General features: G+C 46.5%; 1 pseudogene; it reads left to right on the top strand.

Annotated features, from left to right (window-relative positions):
* Nucleotides 1-9,951, top strand: part of LOC136313674 (serine/threonine-protein phosphatase PP1-gamma catalytic subunit-like) — a 79,758-nt pseudogene extending 69,807 nt beyond the window's left edge.
* The last annotated feature ends 2,102 nt before the right edge of the window (nt 9,952-12,053 follow it).

The raw sequence follows: 12,053 nt of genomic DNA, 5'->3' as shown, positions 1-12,053 counted from the left end.
GCCCCAAGCAAATTGTTGATTTGGTTCCTCTGATTTTGTCAATTGGATTTAAAGAAAAATAGGTCAGGAACACCCTGAAATGGAACTAACAATTCATGAGCATAAATTTAAAGGACTTTTAGATACTGGAGCTGATGTATCTGTTATTGCTAAGCTACACTGGCCTCCTTCCTGGCCCACTCATGCAGCAGCCACAGAATTACAAGGTATAGAGCAGAGTAAATCTTCTCAACAAAGTTCTCGTTTTCTACATTGGTAAGATTAAGAAGGTCATTCTGGATTTTTTAATCTTTATGTGCTCCCTGGATGGCCAGTTAATTTGTGGGGTAGAGATGTTTTGAAAAATATGGGAGCGTTGCTTGTCAGTCCTAATGGTTTAGTCAGTACTCAGATGCTTGATTGGGGATTTTTGCCCACCAAGGGACTTGGGAAAAAACAGCGAGGAATTCTCACCCCCATAGAAATGGCACCCAATACCAGAAGGTGTGGATTGGGATATCAAAATTTAGCATAGGGGACTTGGTAGCTCCTGATACCTCAATAATGCATTGAGCAGATCCAATTACTTGGAAATCAGATAATCCTGTATGGGTAGACCAATGGTCCTTTTCTCAGGAGAAACTTAGGGCAACTGCTCAATTGGTACAAGAGCAGCTACAGCTTGGGCACATTGAACCATGTAATCGCCCATAAAATGCACTTCCATATTTTGATCTTGTTGCCTCCTGGATTATCAAGGGGCATAGGCGACCCTTACAGCTTATAGGTTTTGAGCCTCAAAATTATTGTTATTCCTTTTTTCAAAGGATCAACAACAATGGCTCTGGGAAACTTCTACTAAATGGCAAATCGCTCTTGCAAATCAATGGACAACTTTATACTAAAACTGTCAACTTAAAATCAGCTCAAAGTCTATAATTATATGCCATTATCATGGCTTTTCAGCATTTGCCATATTCCCCCTTTAATCTATGTACAGACAGCAAATATTTACTTATGGTGTTTTCACTATAAAGACTGCTGTCTTAGGGACAACTGCTGATGAACTATTTCAGCAGTTCCTCCTTCTTCAAAGACTTGTATGTCAACATAGAGCTCCATGTTTCATAGGACATACTCAAGCTCACTCCATGCTCCCTGGAACTTTAGCACAAGGGAATGTCTTTTTTTTCTCTCTTTCTTTCTTTCTTTTTTTTTGTTTTTTTTTTTTGTTTGTTTATTTCTGAAGTTGAAAATGGGGAGGCAGTCAGACTCCCGCATGCGCCCGACCTGGATCGGCACGCCTACCAGGGGGGAATGCTCTACCCATCTGGGGTGTTGCTCTGTTGCAACCAGAGCCACTCTAGCGCCTGAGGCAGAGGCCACAGAGCCATCCTCAGCACCCGGGCCAACTTTGCTCCAATGTAGCCTCGGCTGCGGGAGGGGAAGAGAGGACAGAGAGGAAGGAGAGGGGGAGGGGTGGAGAAGCAGATGGGCACTTCTCCTGTGTGCCCTGGCCGGGAATTGAACTCAGGACTCCTGCACACCAGGCCGACACTCTACCACTGAGCCAACCAGCCAGGGCCTATAAATGCCCTTGTTGATCAAGCTACCCAAAAGAAAATTATTTGGAGCAACCATGACAGATTGAGCAATTCAGTCTCATAGTATTCATCGCCAGAACCCGGCAGCCCTGTGTAAACAGTTTCAACTTTCTCGGGAAGCAGCACAGCAGATTGGGAAATCCTGTCCAAGGGGTCCTATACTACAATCTGCCCCTTCATTTGGAGTTAACTCTCAAGGACCCCTACCAGGATGGATGTTACTCATATACCTTCATTTGGCAAACAGTCCTATGTCCACGTTATAGTGTATACATATTCTGGATTTATAGTAACCTCTGTCAGAACAGGAGAGGCTGCTAAGCATGCTATAGCTCATTGTCTGTATGCATTGTTCTATTATTGGATTTCCTAAACTGGTTAAACTGACAATGCTCCTGCATATGGAGCAAAAGCATTTACTGTATTTTGTCAAATCTTTTGAATTATGTGTATTTCTTACAATCTTTAAAGTCAAGGTATTATTAAAGTGTACCCAGCAAATATTTTAAGGTCAATTTAAAAAAATTTAAAAGGGGGGAGTCATATCCTGAAACTCCTACGGGTCTACCATATCATGCTTTTTACTTAAAAAAATTTTAAATTTCTTTTGAATGCTGATGAACAGGAGATGCCAAATCTTTTTCTCCTGCAAACTACTACCTTCTTGATCCAGCTAATAACACTGTTTTGTCTTTTTCCAAATAGCTCCAGATATATGGAAAAGATTTATATAGGTGGATGGGGATCCTCAAACCCCTCAGCGAGATCTTCTGAGCATGGCTTTTTAAGATACCAAGAGGCAGAAAAAGCCCAATAGAGATCAGGGGAACTACCAGCTTTTAGGATACACCCTTAAAGGCTCCAACACCCCAAAGGGGTCTCATAGGATGCCATCTGGGTCCTGCTTCAATAGTGGAAAGGAAGGTCATTGAGCTAAAGCCTGCCAGACTTATATGCCTCTGCTGTGAGGAAACAGGGACACTGAAAGGTAGGCTTCCCCCTTGCTCCTCTAAGGGAGGGTTCAGTCTCTTCCAGCCCTGCTCCAGCCACCTATGACCTAACCTTGTCCAGAATGCTGGGGTTTGCCACTGAAGGCTGAAGGTGCCCAGGGCCGTCAGTCCCATCTATGACACTGTGGACGAGCCTAGGGTATTTCTTCCAAGAAGCAGGTAAACTGATCTCATTTGCACAAGGGCCACTTACCTATGTCTTGCCTGAATAGTCAGGTTTTTTATTCTTCCCTCAAAGATCTCTGTTGTGGGTGTTGATAGTCCTATTCTCTGTTGCTTTGTTTAATATATAGTGTTTTCTTTATTCCTTCTACCTCAATGTCCCACTCATATTTCAGGCTGGGACCTACTCCTAATTTAGAACTTTCTTTCCCCCTTTTGCCAACTTCTATTATGAATCTACCTTTGCCACCCAGCTTAGTGTATCCCAAGGTTCTCTTTACCAAGCCACAGTCGCAGAGCTCCAGGGAAAAGCAACCTGGTGTCATCTCTCCAGGCAGAGGAGAACAGAAGCTCCATCTCCACACATGCTGTAGATGGCTTTTCAGTCTACCTGAATCATTACCAGCTAGAAGCAGTGGTCATTGGGACTTGGACATGAGCTGCAAAGTATAGAATTGTGACAACAATTTAAGTGCCATGAGGACTTTTCCTGGATGTGGACTTTTCCTGGACTCCTGCTCCTTGGGACAGCTCCTAACAGACTGAACTGGGGTTGGGTTACATTTTTCAGGGATTTGGCATAGTGTTGGGGCCAATTTGGACTTGGTGAACATGTTAAGGACACTACTCTTTTATGGATTCCTGCTGTATTGACCATCAGTTTGCTTAAAGGCTTTAATCACTGTAAAAAAAAAAAATAGAAGACTGGATAAAGAAGATGTGGCACATATACATCATGGTATACCATTCAGCCATAAGAAATGATGACATTGGATCACTTACAACAAAATGATGGGATCTTGATAACATTATACGGAGTGAAATAAGTAAATCAGAAAAAAACAAGAACTGCAGGATTCCATACATTGTTGGGACATAAAAATGAGACTAAGAGACATGGACAAGAGTGTGGTGGTTACGGAGGCCCGGGAGAGGGAATGAAGGAGAGGGGGAGGGGGAGGGGCACAAAGAAAACTAGATAGAAGGTGATGGAGGACAGTCTGACTTTGGTGATGGGTATGCAACAGAATTGAATGACAAGGTAACCTGGACATGTTTTCTTTGAATATATGTACCCTGATTTATTGATGTCACCCCATTAAAATTAATAAAAATTTATTTATATTAAAAAAAGAGTGTAGGAAAGGTTAATAACAGTGTGGGAAAGGTTTATTAGACTGTGGGGAGGGTTTATAAAGCCTTAAAATACATATAAATAATAACATAAATATAATAACCTTATATTTATGTTATTATTTTCGCCTATCACAGGGGGTTCTGGAAACTAACCCCCTCAATAGATGATGGACCACTGTACACTTAAGTATTTCATGTATTTTAGTAGCTATAAATAGTATTGTATTTTTTCCAGTTTTATTGGGGTATAATTAAGAATTATATGTATTTAAAGTGTACAAGTATACTTGATGATTATATATGTATATGTATATATATATATGTTTATACATGTGTGTTGTGGAGTGATAACCACAATTAAGTTAATAAACACATCCATCATCTCCACATTGTTCCCTTTGTGTGTGCGTGGTGACAAAGCTTAAAATCTACTCTTGGCAAATTTCAAGTCTACAATAAAGTATCATTAACTATAGACATCATGCTGGAGGCTCATTTTTGTCAGGTATGGATGGACAATATGGGTTTCCACTCAGCCCTTCCTCACAGCATCCCAGTAGGGGAGGAGCTGGAGCACCTCATGACAGTTCGGTAACAGTGGAATTCCAGGCTCCTCACCTAGCCTTTGATGGCAGATGTGGGGACAGGGCCACTGCTTTTTTACGTGGTGCTTGGCCAGAATAACTGGTTATTATTTAGATTTTCATCTCTGTTTTGCAAAGAAGGAAATGGAGAACTGGAGAAAGGAGACCCTGTTCCAGGCTTCACAGCTGGATGAAGTGGAGCTGTGTTAGCAGTGCCACTCAGCACTTGTACAGTTAAGTGAGCTCCCCAAGAAGGGGCTGGTTCCCATGGCAGCCAGGTGTGGGGCCTGCAGGGACTTGCACTTGGACAGCTGGGCAAGGGGCCTAAGGGTTGAGAACAGTCTTCCAGTTCCCTGCTGAAAAACATCTTTTGGCTTCCTGGAGAAAGTTTCACCTCCTCCAGCTGGCAGCCAGGGCCCTCAGATGGACTCTTCTGAAAGCATCAACCAGATCACCCCTTACTCCAAACCCTACTGTCTTGCACTTAGAATGGAGCTCCAGCAGCAGGCCTCATGGGGCCAGCTACCTGCTTGGTTGGCCTTTGTGCTTTCCTGGGTCACTTGGCTCTGTGGCACTTGTCTTCTTCTCTCCTGGGACATGCTAAGCCCCATTCCTGCCACAGGACCTTTTCTCTGCTGTTCTCTCACCCTTGACCATGGCCCTCATGACTGGCTTTGTTGGCTGCCTCAACAGAGCGGCCTCCCTATTCCTGAGCTACAATTGCATGATGCCACCGCCCTGCCCGCCTGTCACTCTCATTCCCTTGTCCTGTTTTATTTTCTTCCCAGCATACATCCTTCTCTGCAACTGTCTTAAATGTTTATTTATTTACCTGCTTGTTTTCTATCTCTTCCTTGGGGCCCATAGCATGCGGCAGGGTCATCTTTATTCGGTCCAGGCTCAGTAGGCAAACAAATAAATGGATGTGTGCACAGGGCTGGTTGGGGGCTGGGTGCTGTCTGCTGGCTGACCGGGGCCTCTGCCCTGGGGAGTGTCCAAACACATGCACAGGCCAGGCTTGTCAACAAGAGGCTGATCGAGTCAGAGGAACTAAGGAAGCTGCCATATGTCAGTCTGTCCCTCCCTGTGCAGCCTTGACCAGAGAGCAGGGTCCTTGATTCGCCTGTGGAGAACCAGCTGCAGCCTTCCATGCATGGGTTAGTCCCATCCCTAATTCCTGACTCCTTGCTTATAACAGGTGGACCAAGCCCTGGAAATGTAGGATGGGACCATGGCTTTGTTTCCTGCACAGCAAGCCATGTGTCTTGCCCTCACTGGTCTCCACTAGTTGCCCATTAAAGTCCCGAGGTTCCCTCAGCACATGCCTCACCTGCTGGCACAGCTCTGCCCAGAACCCATGGCAGCCAGGAAGGCCCAATAACTACTCATTGAAATGGAGCAATGTAGATTGGGGAAAACTGGGGGAGAAGTTGGGAAATCTAGGTTCTTCTACTATTGCTTTCTGAACCCAGACAAGTCTCATGCCCCGTCTGGCCCCCAGGTTCCTGGCTGTCCCATGGGGTAGAGCAAAATGAGTTTCTGAGGCCTGTACCCTCTGAGGCACCAGGTATCCCATAGGTCAGGTATTGGTTAGGGAGCCACTTCATTTGTGTGTGCTCTGTTCTCACGATTGTAGACATTCGCCTTCCTTGGTGATCTCCCCTGAGAGAGAGAAGCTCCAGGGTATAGGGGTCCTACCAGCAGCCTAGTGATCAACAGTGCCTGATACCTAGATCAGTATGTTGACATACGTGCTATGGATAGATGGAGGACAGATAGGAAAAGATGCTCTAGTGAAGGGCTCATGGTTATCATTTAAGGATTTACTGGTTATTATTTAAAAGTTTGTGATTATTATTTGAAGTTTCATATCTGTGACTATCTTGCTATAAAACACAAACTGAGATAAAGGAAAAAAAGAACAAAAGTTTAGCACAGGTGACGGCACAGTGGATAGAGCATCGACAGGGATGCTGAGGACCCAGGTTTGAAACCCCAAGGACGCTGGTTTGAGCGTGGGCTCATCTGGCTTGAGTGCAGGCTCACCAGCTTGAGCGTGGGGTTGCCGGCTTGAGTGTGAGATCATAGACATGACCCACGACCACTGGCTTGAGCCCAAGGTCACTGGCTTGAGCAAGGGGTCACTGGCTCGGTTGGAGTCCCCCAGTCAAGGCACATATGAGAAAGCAGCCAATAAACAACTAAAGTACTGCAATGACGAGTTGATGCTTCTCAACTCTCTCCCTCCCTGTGTGTCTGTCCCTATCTGTCCCTCTTGCTTTCTCTCTTTCACTAAATAAAAAAAAAAAAAAGTTTAGCACACTACCGAGGGAAACATCCACAGAAAACCTCCTGCATTGTGGAAGGAAAGAGAAGGAGATAATGCTGACTGCCTCTGTGTGTGTGCATGTGTTTGTGTGTGAAAGAAAGAGAATGAGAGAGAAAGAGGGAGGGCGCATGGCTGGACTACTGACCCTCCCAGGGTCCTTGTCCTGGATGCACACAGTTTGTTGCTGCCCACACCTAACATCTCCTACTCTGAAAGTCCCCAGCCAAAGGAGAGGTAGGGGTGGGAGGGTGTCGCTTCTCATTCCCTTTGACCAGTTTAAGAAGGAACAGAGCTCCGTTTTCTAAGAGGTTCATAATTAAATGGATTAAAATGTTTTCCTTCATGATGACTTTGCCAACTCCTTTCTACCTCTCTCTGGCCCCATTCCCAGGGAGCAGAGGAGACTGGGAGGAGGAGGGATGACACATGTGCTTCCGAGTAATTAGCATGTGCACTGTCATTTCAGAGAGAGATTTATGGCTGGCTTTTGGAGCATTCCCACCCAGACCTCTGCAGCCTGAATTTGTCTGCTGGAGAAAGAAATTCCTGGAAGTGAAGCCTCAATATTAATTCCAATTACAGTCAGATGAGAGCCCATTCATAAGGACTGCCTTTAACAGGCTCCTCTCCCGCAGCTATAGACTGACCTTGAGCCACCACCACTGCTGCCTGCTGCAGAGAAGGAGTGACGGGCACTGGGCTCAGCCCCAGTTCCTGGCAAGCTGAGGGAGCGAGTCGTCATGTGCTGGATGGTGAAGGGAAAGTGGAGGAAGACTATGGAGGCTGTGACATCTCAGCATCTTTAGTTGGGGAACCGTCCTCAGTACCCTCTCCTGATGCTTCTGAAACGGTGACATGCAGGGGGCACCACCCATGGTCTGAGGTCTCCCAGGCATTAAATCGATCCTTTGACCTCGTTTCTAAAATAGACCCCTTGTCCCAGAGTAGAAACCCAAGTCCTTGACAGACCCAGGCGGCACTGCAGCTACAGCCTCCAGGAGGTGCCAGGTGGGCTCTGGGGCCAGAACTTACTGTATGGCTATGAGGGTCCTTGGTGCCAAGCCGAGCCCCTGAGGGGTCCCAGATGAGCTGGACTGCTAGTAGTTGATGCATGCTCATTAGCACATCTGCAGATGAATGTCCCTCATTGCACCAAGACCCCAAGGACTACATAGAAACCCAAGGAAGCAATTACCTCAGTATTGATTATGAATTAGGCTAACATCATTATTAATTACATCTAAAGATGTATATCCACTGCACCAGCCTGTTAATGGCTTTTGTGAGGTATTAAGGCAGCTAATTAGGAAAACAGCAAGTGTATCACCAGCAGAATTACAGCATCCCTATAGAAGAAATATGGTCAAGGTGTCTAGCCCATCATTGCTTTCTACGACCCAGGCTTTCCAAGGACTCCCTATGTAGAGGCCTCAAGGGCCATGTTTGTCAACCCAAACTATGTATTTCTATCCAACAGATGCTTCCTGCGCTCCTGATGCCTGTCATGAGGGACAGCCACAGGACCTGTGAAGAGTAGGGACAGGATGGTGCCAAAAAGCCTGCAATTTGGCCATTGGAAACCACCTGAGAAGCTCCAAGCCCCTTCCAGACAGGAACAAAAGGTTCTTATAAGTCATCTGGTCGGATCCTTCCTTCAGCACAGAGAGGTGGTGTGAGTGCCTTGGTTAGCCAGCAGGTGGTGAGGTGAAGCACAGAGCCTGCCCCTTGCAATGGTGGTGGCACACCATGGGCAGAACTGGGCCCCTTCCTCCAGGATGGGAAGGTGGGGAAGTGCAGGTCCTTCCAGGGGTTGTCTCCTGCTTATCCTTCTGTGGGGACCACTCCCCACCTCCCAAACCCACCCCGACCTACATTTTACTTTTGCTTAGAGTCAATCCTGGAGACTCCAGTGGTCCTCCCCTCTCCCCCTCCCCCATTGGACAGGAGTCCCTCTAGGGACAGATAGACTATGACAGAAGATTGAGGCCCATTTTTCTCTTTCCCATCCCATAAGCTCAGTAAACAGCAACTGACAGATCCGATTGGTTCTCAGGGAATCATGCATGGTTCAAGTTATTTATGTGGTTAGTTTTTAAACAATTCCTGAGCTTTCTACATAGGATCCTGGGAATTGGCAGCCACTAGGCTCTTCTTGTGGTTTTGTGGGGAAAGAAGGAGGAAGCAGGAGCCGGGTAGTGCGTTGGGACTCACCGCTGCCTGCCATTGCCACCACCTCTGAGCTCCTGGCATGGGAGAAGGTCCTGGCCTGGTCAGCAGGTCCGGTTATAGGAGGACAAACCTGAGCGTTGTGCTGTGAGTCCGGAGGTCTTTCTCAGTCAGTCTCTCCTGCCAGGACCTGAAGCACCACTCGGAATAGGTGTGAGGTGCATGGGCATCACCACGATATTTTCAACTTTTTGATTCGATGGTTTTCTACAAGAAAGCAACCACCTGTTTCTTGGGGACTTTGTGGGCAGGTGAAGCGTCATTGGAGATGGCCTCTTATGGGTTTAAAATCAAGTATCCTGATAATTTCTTTCTTCTCGAGAAAACCACGAATGTCCCAGGATCAATAGAATTTATAGATTTTATGATGATTGTAGAAGAAAATATAATAAACTATGGAAACTGTTCACAGACTGCTTCAACTGTTTACCAAGCACATCTGCCATGGGTGAGAACCTGTTTTGCTGGTATGATGGTTTATCATCAAATCTTCAACCCACGGAGTAGATCTGTGACTTATATGACCAACAGAGGTACCAGATCAAGGTCTTCTTTGAGATTGTTTGTGGCCTGACTCTGACCGAGATGTTGTAGGTTGGGGTGAAAATGACAAAGGAGCATCTTTCACATTTGGTGCAGAAAGAGGTGGCAAAATTTCCCTATAAGCATGACTTGGATCTTATGTGTGGAGCTCATAAAGTGGCTGAATATGGACATGAATTTTTTGCAAAGAGGCAGTTAGTCACTCTGTTTTATGCACCCAGTTAATGTGGAGAGTTTGACAAGGCAGATGCCCTGATGAGTGTGGCTGAAACCCTAATGGCTTTTAAGATTTAAAGTCCGCAGAGAAAAAGAAGCCAAATGTCCTCAGGCCCGTGGTACCTCCAAGGGGCCTGCTCACAAAGCAAGCAAAGAAGTAGATGTCATTTTATACTGCCTAGTTGGGACTTGTGGTTATAATAGATAAACTTCCATTTTAAAACTGTAATGTATACTGGTCAGCTTGCTCAAGTAGTGTGATTTTGGGGCCCACACTTCCATTTCTACTTAACAAAGGGCACTCTCTAGTTATAACAGCAAATGAAAGGCTCCACTCCCACCCCCAAAACACTTTGTTTTTTATCTCTCTCTCTCTCTCTCTCTCTCTCTCTCTTGAGAGAGAGAAAGAGATAGACAGGAAGGGAGAGAGATGAGAAGCATCACCTCATAGTTGTGGCACCTTAGTTGTTCATTGATTGCTTTCTGTTATGTGCCTTGTCCAGCCCATCCAGTAACCCCTTGCTCAGGCCAGTGACCTTGGGGTCATATTTATGATCCCATGCTCAAGCTGGTGACCCCACACTCAAGCTGGTGAGCCTGCCTGCACTCAAGCTGGTGACCTTGGGGTTTTGAAAATGGGTCCTCAGTGTCCCAGGTCGACTGCATCACTACCTGGTCAGGCATAACTCTCTATTCTTTTGCAAATTTCTTTAGGTACAATTAATCTTCATTAAAATTCAGTACAACCCATGGATACTGTAAATGCTTGTTTTCTTTAGGATATCAAGAGAAATTTAGGGTGCTATCTGTACATGTGACTGTCATAAAATGCATACTGCTGATACAAACCACTCTGAACATTTTTTTAAGATGTTACTTTAAAGGGATTGCTTATTTCTCTCATGGTCATGTCATGTACAAACTGGTTTTTAGAGCTTTCAACATTAGGAGTAATTTCAACCTTGCCAGCATCAGTGGTAGAATGTATTTTTAATTAAAGCACACATTTGCCTACTGAATGCTTAAAATTGTCCCCCTCAGACAATTAAAGACGCTCAGAACCCCAGCACACTCCAAAGGGGCATGTGAGAATAGGAAGTCTATTTATAAAGGTGGGGTAGAGGCTAAGGAGACCAAAAGGAGCGGCGAGCTCTGACCCTGAGCTGTGAAGGGACAAGGCGTTGTCCTAGGGTGACAGAAACTGTGCATTTGGCAGAGGGTTCTGTCAACCGCCTGGTGGTGGAGGAATCAGGAGAAGAACTGTCAGCAGATCACTTTGCTTCCCATTGGTGCCTCCCAACATCTGAGTCTAGGGTGAGCCAGAGCCAGGGCCATCTAAAGTGTGGGAGGAGGAGAAAGGCTCTGTCCCCTGACCTCCCGGTAGCCTGCAGCAGCAGAAACAAGTCCTCCCTGACGCTGACTCAGAGCTCGCCCTGCAGCCTGTGCTGGTGACTTCCGAATCTCAGACGTTCCCTGTCAGTCGGCCACAGGGGGAATGGAGTACACACCTGGGCATTCAGCCAGGTGCAGGAGAGTAGGGAAATTGAAGTATGTTTCTGTTCTTCTAGAGCTGGTGACATCAGCCAGTGACATCACCAAGGTGGCCTTGCAGGTGGAGGGTGTCAGAAGTTCAAATAACTCATCGGGGAAGGGAGTAAGGAATGTTGTCAACTGTCGGGGCTGTGCCAGGAATGCTCCTGATGGTTGTTACAGAGGCCTCGGCAGGAGGACGAAGCCTTGTGCAGCTGTTTGAAGTGGTGACCCCAGCTCTGGGCTTAGGAAGGGGCTGTGCACAGCTGGGCTCACTGGCAGTGTGTGTCGGGGAAGGTGGGGATATGCCTGGGCCCCAGCATGTAGGACTGCAGGTAAAGGGCGTCAAGCTCTCCACAGACCATTCTCCTTCTCTCCTGCACCAGTCTATCCCCTCTGTGCCGTCCTCCATACAGGAGTCCCCACAACAGAAGTCCCGAGCCCACTCAGAGATGTCCTTGCTCCCTCTGCCTCAGAATAAGCCCAGAGTGGTTGGGGAAAAGGAGGAGACATCTGGCACATCCAGCATGTTCTGAGAACATCTGTGCTCTTTATTGTCTCCTCAAAACTGCACTGATGGGGCTCAGGTCCAGGATTGGACGGGGGTGCCTATGGGTGGCATACCTACCTTCCCACCTGGCAGCACCATACCCCTGGCCTTGGCTGTTCTATCCTTTCCAGTCACTCATGTGTTCTGCTGTCTTGGAAGCATCAGCCCACAGCCCCATCTCCA

This window comes from Saccopteryx bilineata, chromosome 9 (genome assembly GCF_036850765.1).
Source record: "Saccopteryx bilineata isolate mSacBil1 chromosome 9, mSacBil1_pri_phased_curated, whole genome shotgun sequence".
NCBI classification, from domain to species: Eukaryota; Metazoa; Chordata; class Mammalia; order Chiroptera; family Emballonuridae; genus Saccopteryx; species Saccopteryx bilineata.
The sequence above is the reverse complement of the archived record's forward strand: the minus strand, read 5'-3'. Positions and strand labels throughout refer to the sequence as shown.